Raw genomic sequence first — 9,393 nt, 5'->3', positions numbered from 1 at the left:
GAGTGTGTGTGTGAGTGTGTGTGTGAGTGTGTGTGTGTGTGTGTGTGTGTGTGTGTGTGTGTGTGAGTGTGTGTGTGCCATCTGTGCTTTGCATAAAAAGGATGGCCTGCCTCAAAAATAGCTCCTTGCCCTGGTTCTGCTCGACTGGTGTGAGATCTGTTCCCTTGGAGACGGTCGTGAAGCTCAGCTGGATTCTGAAAACGATCAATAACCCCAGACGCAATAATCTCACACTCATTGGACTGACGAGTGATAAAGACAGCTCTCGTCTGATCACACAATGCATTATGGGGAATGATGCTGAGATCTTAATGAGGTTTAAAATGAAAATCAAATGATCAGCAGGAGTGTGGTTTGATTGGAGAGACTCTCAATATGTGGCCGAAAAACCACAACTCTAACCTCATTAATTCCTAAATCAGGGTACCAACTGAACCAGTGCTATTTTAGTATCGTTAGTTTTTATTTATTAATAATTTGAATTAGCTTTTATTTTTAGATTTTCAGAATTCATTTTAATATTGTTATGTACTCCTGTCATTTTTATTAGAGTTTTTTAATATGTAGATTTAGCTTTAATTTATAAATAAACTAGATTTATTAATAAGCTTGTTCAGAACTCATAGTCAGGGGGTTGCTATGCACTCCTTTCTTTCATGGACTAATTAGGAATTACAGTTAATTAACTCAGGTTAAAGACTGAACCATTGTTATTGTAGTATTATTTCAATATTATTATGTTATTCATTAATAATTTGAACTTTTTAGCTTTCATTTTATATTTTTATATTGTAATCTCAGTTAAAATTTTAGTAAACTTGTTTCTGTACTTTCTGTATCAATTTTATGACCGGTGTCTGAAGCACGTGTGAAACCATGCCAATCTATTGGCCCACCTGGCCCATGACGTCATAGGCGGGATTCCCGGAAGTATAAAAGGGCACCTGCCGAAAACGTCATCCTCTTTGCTGTCTGAAGGAGACGTCGACAGGCAGGCCGAAGGCATGGCAAGCGGGCACAGCATCTCGTTCCCTCTCGGGTAACCATGGTTACATGCGTAACCAGAGACGTTCCCCTTCTAGGGAACTCCACGCTGTGGGGAACGCAATCCAACCAAGCCATGCCGAGGCGTATGCCTGTCCACCTGGTGGAGGAGCACCAAGGAAGTGACATGCATACACCAAGCCTCTCCTCAGAAAGGGGCCATGCCACTCGCTCACGCAAGTTGGCAGAAATGGGGAATCCGAATAAATAAAGGAAACATCCCACCCAAGTTAAGAGCACAGCTATCACAGATGGTTATGCTATATGAGCAGAACTAGCCTGGACACACAAGACCACTGAAGAGGTTAAGAGAAAACCTCCAGAGGAGTTAAGAGAAAACCCCCAAAGGGAAGTAACTGCTGAGCTAGAACATGTCTATCCTCGGATAGCAATGCCCCTAAGGTCTTATGAAGGCTTGTGGACCAGAATGACATAACAAGATAGCCCTCCCTACAGAGCTGCCAAGACCACAGAGACCTAGCAGGGGAGATATCACTGTCTAGGCAAGGGCTAAAAGAGACCGCTACTTAAAGACCCTAAAAAGGGGAGCAGTCACTGCCCCATATATATGTACTTAGGAAGGTATAAGAAGGGAACCGACTGAAAAACTACCCAGACCACCAGAGTGGGCTGTCTACTTGTGACCCAAAGAGGGGAGACAACACTGTCTAGGTAATGGCTCAAAGAGACCGCTACTTAAAGACCCTAAGAAGGAGAGCAGTCACTGAGCTAGCACATAGATATCCTCAGATAACTATGTAATTGGGAAAGGCTGCCAAACTAAAAAACATGACTAGCCTAGATAGCCCTCCTGTAGAGCTGCCCAAACCACAAAGAGTGGACTATCTACTTGCTCCCTTAACAGGGGAGAGAGCATTGTATAGGCAATGGCTCAGGAGACCACTATTTAAAGACCCTTGAAGGGGGAGCGGTCACTGAGCTAGCACATAGATATCCTCAGATAACTAAGTACCCAGGAAGGGCTACCGGACTGAAACTAAGATAGATAGGCTCTAGGAAAAAGGGCCACTCCATAGGAGGGCTCACCGCAGCCGCAGTGCGGCACAGCTAGCCTCATATAGCTGTATTCATCCAAAAGGTGGCAACAGCACCGCTACCAAACAGCTATCCACAGATAGCTATAGTTTGGAAATGGTTAATTGCAGATAAAAATACAGCCAGCCTCAGATGGCTGTATTTACAGTAAACCTATCCTGCCACAACAGGGCTGGAATATGACCACCCTCAGATGGCCATGATACAAAGATCCCCTAAACCAGGTCAGTCCACTTTAGGCTAGCAGCCATTGTGTTCCACAAAAAAGGATTTGGAGCACCGGGGAATGAATTTCCTGAAGATAGCCGATTGTGCCTTCGCCTCCCTGAATTTTTCCACAACCGCCTCGACGGAAGTGCCAAAAAGTCCGGTCGGCGAAAGCGGAGCGTCGAGGAGAAAGTCTTTCTCTTTCTTCCCGATGGCCGCGAGGTTAACCCACAGATGTCTCTCCGTAGCCACCATCGCCGCCATTGAACGCCCAATGGCAGCAGCAGTTTGCTTAGTGGCGCGGAGAGCCAAATCCGTGGTGCGGCGCAGCTTTTCTACTGATGGCAAGACGGGAGCCTTCAAAAAGGATGTCTCACCCTGCGAGAGATAGCTCGCAAACGTCTGCTCAACAGGGGGCATCCTCGCGTATCCGCGCTCGGCCACACCCTCAACATTCGCATAATCTGTGTGCTGAAAGACATGCAGCCGAAAGGAATACGGTTTCCCCCAGGATTTAAATATCTCCGAGTGGAAATCTGGGAGAAACGGAAGACTCCTGGAGGCTGGACGATCAAGACCAGCCAAAAAACGCTCATCTAGTTGGCCGCAAGCTGGCTTAGGCTTCTGACGCGTCCACGCTAGATTGAGCCGCTTAGAGGCACAACCCATCACATCCAGCATATCCCCGTATGCGCGGCTGGGAATGGCTGATGACGACTCGGTGCTCACACTCTCATCATCGTCACCAACCACATCAACCTCTTAATTTTCATCACTATGACTAGAAGAGCCCAGCAGCGCACTATCAGGATCAGATGACTCCAACGACAGAGCGTCTGGATCCCGCAGCGCGCTAGAGCCCGCGGTAGGAGTCTTTGAAAGATCCATGCCCTTCTCAAACTTCTCCGCGAGCTCAACCTGCGATCCCCACGAACTGATTTTCCGCCGTGCCTCAGCAGCAGCGGAAACCGACCCGCGAGGTGCAGACACTTGCCCCTTTCCCCCCGAAAAAAGGGACAAACATGATCGGAGCGTATTGGAAATGATTCACAATGCTTACATTCGGCCCCCTCAAGCACCGAACGCGCGTGCTCCTCGCCCAGGCACATAACGCACAAGTCATGCGTGTCCTCAGGTGTCAAAAACCTAGGACACGGAAGCATGCACTTAAAACGCTCACCTGGGTTGTCAGACATGGTAACACACTGTACTCCAAACAGACGGCTCCTGAAGACAGCAAAGAGGATGACGTATTCGACAGGTGCCCTTTTATACTTCCGGAAATCCCGCCTATGACATCATGGGCCAGGTGGGCCAATAGATTGGCATGGTTTCACACGTGCTTCAGACACCGGTCATGCAGACTGCATTCCCCATAGTGCCCCCTAGGGGGCGCAGTGTGGAGTTCTCTAGAAGGGGAACCAAAGTTATTAGTCTAAAACCAAATCCATACCACAATTTTTGATATGCTAACTTTAACTGGAATAAAATAAAATATTTTAAAACTAAATAAACGTATTTTTATTTTAGCTAGTGCCAAGGCAATATTATGTCATTTTCATTTAGATTAGCTTGATGTACTAAAATAACTAGAAAAATTATGAAAACCATATAGGCATATGATATATGTATAGGTTAATGACAAGAACACACAATAAAATGACTAAAAATGTAACTAAAATTAAAATGAAAACTATAACATGAAAGTATAAAAATAAATACTAATTTAAAATATTAATAAAAACGAAATAAAATAGTATCTCAATGACAATAACGATTGAGTCAGTTCATACAGCTTAATAAGAGACGCACACATAAACACAAACAACAGCACTTTGGAAATGTGAGTTTGCGTGTTCTTTATACTGTCTAAATCTCATTATAGCGGAGTTATAATAAGAAACAATGCTACCACGCTGGGCCGGTACATGTCACTGTGTTACCAACACACACACACACACACACACACACACATATATATATATATATATATATATATATACATACATACAGCAAAGTTTATATATATATACATACATTAAATGTATATTTGTTTATATAGTATATTATATATTATATAGTTTTATAGTATATAATTTAGTATGTCATAGCGTCTCTACTAAATTCGACGCCCTTATATATATATATATATATGCAGAAAATATAAATATAAAAACTAATTCAAAATATTAATATATTAATAAAAACTATAATAGTATATCAATGATACTAACCTAACACTGAAAATGATTTTTTTTATAGTTGCCATTTTTAACAACACTGGGTTGAACCGTTTGAAACATAACTATGAGCTGGGATTAATGTTAAGTGTGAGAAGTGCTAGTGATTGAGGGTTGATTGAATCACTATGAGCACCTGAGATAGTGATGACTGATGGAACAAAAGCCACTAATAATCAAAGATTCGCTCATGTTTTGTGTGAGAGTGAGGTCAGTGGTCATGTTTAAGTATGTGGCAGGTCCACCTCAGTTTAAAGTCTGGTTTGTGTCTCATCCAGAGGCTCCTGCCACGGAGAGGCTGCGTCTGTCTGAACTGGATCAGTGTGAGGAGGACGAGCCGGAGATACTGTGCTTTGAGGAGCTCCGGCGCAGGATGATCCAGATGGATCGGGCTGAATTAGGGTCGGCCGGCGACAGAGGAACCAGAACACAGCATCAGGAACTGCAGAGCTGGATCCCATCACCAGACCTGATCTCATTAGAAAGATAAACAGCAGCTGCTTTATTAGATTCTGCTGCTGATTAAACATCACACGGGTCTCTGTGTCTGCACTCGTTAATGTACAGTGGAGTCCAACAGTCTAGTGAAAGTTCAGACTCTTACAAATAAAGGTTCCATAAAGTCTATTGGTTCCATGATGAACTTTTAACATCCACAGAGCCTTTCCAAGGTCTTTATTGTGGAAAAAGGGTCCTTGTGGAGTTTTAAAATGTGACCCTGGAGCACAAAACCAGTCAAAAGTGTCCATTTTTTGATAATTGATCATTTTGACCCATACAATGTATTGTTGGCTATTGCTACAAATATACCTGTGCTGCTTATGATTGCTTTTGTGCTGCAGGCTCACATATGTGTTACGAAAAATGGTTGTTTTCAGAACTGCTGACTGACAGGTCCTTTGGTTAACTAAAAATGTTTCTTCTAATAGTTCTAACCTCTATTTCTAAGTGTGTGAAAGTGCATTCTTTTATAAAGTAGTGCAGAATTTGAAAAGAAAAGTTGAATTGACACGAACAAAACCTGATGATCATGTTCTCCAGCAGGATCTGAGAAGATCCAAAGAGCATCTGGAGCTTCAATGGAAAAAGAACATCACTGAAAAATAAAATGAGCGTATAAAAAATTTTCACTCAGAAATTGCTAGAAAATTTCACAAAAAACTGAAATCATATTTTCTTGTAAAATGCTCCAGACTACGGAAAATAATTTTTAACCATCTGTAAGAGTCACATGATTGATGAAACACAATTTTTCTGTTAATTTTGTTTCAAACCTAAAGAAACCCAAATTTTCGTAACTTGAAAGAAAATCCCAGACCAGGTATTTTTAGCCCTCGCAGTATTGTATATACACCGCAAAAAAGCATTTTCACTCAGAAATGGCTAGTAAATTTCACAAATAAATACAAGACACAGGGTTTATGTGGCTCTTAAAAAGTCTTAATTCGTCCCTTCACAAATTAAACCCTTAAAAACGTCTTACATCTGACCAGAAAATCTTACATTCGTAAAGTCATTAAATGTTACACACAATACAAAAATGAATATCGTCCTCAGTATTGTTGTCCTTAAATCAAGATACATTTACTGCAGATGCAAAATGAAGATATGAAGTCTTGCTTTCTGACAAACTGATCAAAATGAAGTGAGTTTATAATTAAAACGAGAAAAATATCTGGTCAGTGGAGAATGAAAACTTGCTTTCCTTTGAATTAACTTGAAATTTCTGAGCCCATTAATAGATATTTGCTTGTTTAAATAATGTACTCACTTCATTTTGATCAATTTCTCACTAAAACAAGATGTATTTTATGTCATTTTGCATCTCAAGTAAATGTATCTTGATTTAAGCATCTTTAGACATTTGAACTGGAAAACAAGACAGAAACACTGAGGAAGAACAGCACTTTTTTTGCATTTCTGTCACTGTGTCTCAGTAGAAACGAGCTGACGAGAAGCGTAACATCAGAAACCCAGAGCTGGAGCAGAACAGAGGAGATAAAACTGAAGGAGAAACAGTGTGTGCTGGGAGTCTGTCTTGCATTCAGTGAGAAAAAAACAAGTGATGGCTGTGAGTGGAGTGACTGAGAATTGTGGGTTGATTGTGGTTTCATCTCTCATAACACTGACGGAGCTCGTATGAGTGTGATTGTGCTGTGCGACTGGAATATGAGCCTTTCTGCAGCGCTGCGTGTGTTCAGATTGATGAAGAAAAGTCTGCAGGTTACACTTTCTAAACACTTAAAGGAGCAGTTCACCCAAAAATGCTGAAAATGTGCTCACTCTCAGGCCATCCCAGATTAGGATGAGTTTGTTTCTTCATCAAATTTGGAGAAATGTAGCATTGCATCAGTGTCTCAGCAATGGATGCTCTGCAGTGAATGGGTGCCGTCAGAATGAGAGTCCAAACAGCTGATAAAAACATCACAATAATCCACAAGTAATCCACAGCACTCCAGTCCATCAGTTAACATCTGGAGAAGACAGAAGTGTTAAATTTAGAGCTGTTTAAACGCTGCTTGATCTGTGCAGATTTCTCTCCTGATTCACACCAGAACACTTTTTCACTGGAGGAAGCGTTATTATGGATTATGGACTCTATGGTATTTTAGTTAAAAACATCTTAATGCTGGATTTGTTTCAGCTTCTGTCTTCTCCAGATGTTAACTGATGGACTGGAGTGCTGTGGATTACTTGTGGATTATTGTGATGTTTTTATCAGCTGTTTGGACTCTCATTCTGACGGCACCCATTCACTGCAGAGCATCCATTGCTGAGACACTGATGCAATGCTACATTTCTACAAACCTGATGAAGAAACAAACTCATCCTAATCTGGGATGGCCTGAGGATGAGCACATTTTCAGCACATTTTCAGCGTTTTTGGGTGAAGTGTTCCTTTTAGCACACGCTGTAGGGATGTTGGCGTGTTTATGTGTATTTTAGAGTCCAGGAGCTACTTTGGGAGTAGAGAAATCAGGCCAGAGTCACGCGGCAGCAGTGGAGAGACCTGGAACATCAGCAGAGGAGAAGACAGACACGTCTGAGAGACAGATCCTATAAACACAGAGAGCAACAATCACATTTCCCTTCATCTTCTGAGATAAAAGCGTTTGATGTGCTGTGAAAACATGCTGTAACGTTCAGAACGTCCTAAACCTGTCCAACAACAGCATTTATCCAAATGCTCATGACAAATTCAAATATGACTGTTTATGCTGCAAAAAACTAAACAAACAACAACAAAAACACACTATAAATGGACATCAAGGGAAAAAGATAATTATAATAAACTATTGTATGAAACAGATTTATTAGTTAACTAAAACTAAAACCATAAAAACATTTATGTTACTTGAAATAAAATAAATGTTACCTGAAATAAAATAAAATATAAAAACCTTATTTTATTTCTGTTAGTTTCCAATGCTTCATTTCTCATTTTCATGTAGTTTAACTTCATGTCCTAAAAATAACTAAAACTGAAATTCATAAACATTTTTTACAGAAACTATATGGACATATTTCAAAAACTAATTTAAAAAAAGACAAAAACACAACAATTTACTAAAACTTTACCTTAAATTAACAGGAAAGCAAAAAATATTAAAATAAAATCTAAATTTTAACAAAAACTATAATAGTATCTTACTAATATGACGCTGTATGAGATTGACCCTTTAATTATCATATAAACGTAATTATACATATAGATGAGTGTTATATAAGTTATATAAATTGACATTGATCTATATGGAGACTGTCATCAAACCTGTCAAACAAAAATAATAACTAACAAAAATAATTTCTAAACTCCTACTGCTCAGTCATTGGTCAGTCGAACTGATAGTCCCGCCCCAAACTCCTGTGATTGGTCACTGTCCTGTCACTCAAACAGATCAACGTTCTGAAAGCGTTACAGTGTTTCTCTCTTCAGAAACTCAAACTATCATTGCTGCTCTGAATGTTAAAGTTACAAATAGTTTAATATCACAACATTACATTGACTACTACAACACAAAAAGCTGCACTTTTACAGTGTTTCTCCTACATAAGAGCACATGACACGCTATTAATTCCAGCGTTTTTTACTGTTTATTGCATTTTTTTCTCCATATTGAGCAGGCTTATAGACTATATTCCAACGTTATGCGATAGCGTTGACCTCTATTCGCTGAAAATCCAACATCCACCCTGACACACTGTTCCAGTATCTGCATCACTTGAATGATATCAGCCTTACTTTCACATCAAAAACCATTTTTCCCTCCTACATGCACACAAACAGTGTGTGGAGGTGTGGAGTGGTGTGGGTGTCTCACTCGTCTATGGTGTTTTGGGTTCAAAATGAGGCCAAAGGTGCAGAGTAATTTATGAGATTAGAGAAAGGGGAGAGAGAGGGAAAATGGTAGTGTCTGGTTCTCTTGGAGGAAGAGCTGCTCTAACTGTTTTTTTAAGGCAGCTCGACTCAACTTTGTCCTGATTTTTTTTTCATTCAAACAGATTTTTCTCCATATTCTTTGTGACTGTAAATGAGGCAAGACCGCTTCATTACTTTCTTCTGATCCTGCACTCCATAGAGTGCAGAGAGAGAGAGAGAGAGAGAGAGAGAGAGAGAGCAGGTTCATCTGATCATCTAATGTCTTTATACTGACATCATGTGGATAGTGGAGTAAATTACACGCAGTGTTGACTTTCACTTCAACAGCTCATCATACAGAATGAGCCCTACAGCTAGTGTGTGTGTGTGTGTGTGTGTGTGTGTGTGTGTGTGAGTGAGTGAGTGCGTGCGTGTGTGTGTGTGAGTGAGCGCGTGTGCGTGTGTGAGAAAAATATAAAAAAAGAG

This window comes from Sinocyclocheilus anshuiensis, unplaced genomic scaffold (assembly GCF_001515605.1).
Source record: "Sinocyclocheilus anshuiensis isolate Anshui unplaced genomic scaffold, SAMN03320099.WGS_v1.1 scaffold1326, whole genome shotgun sequence".
NCBI lineage: Eukaryota > Metazoa > Chordata > Actinopteri > Cypriniformes > Cyprinidae > Sinocyclocheilus > Sinocyclocheilus anshuiensis.
The sequence above is the reverse complement of the archived record's forward strand: the minus strand, read 5'-3'. Positions refer to the sequence as shown.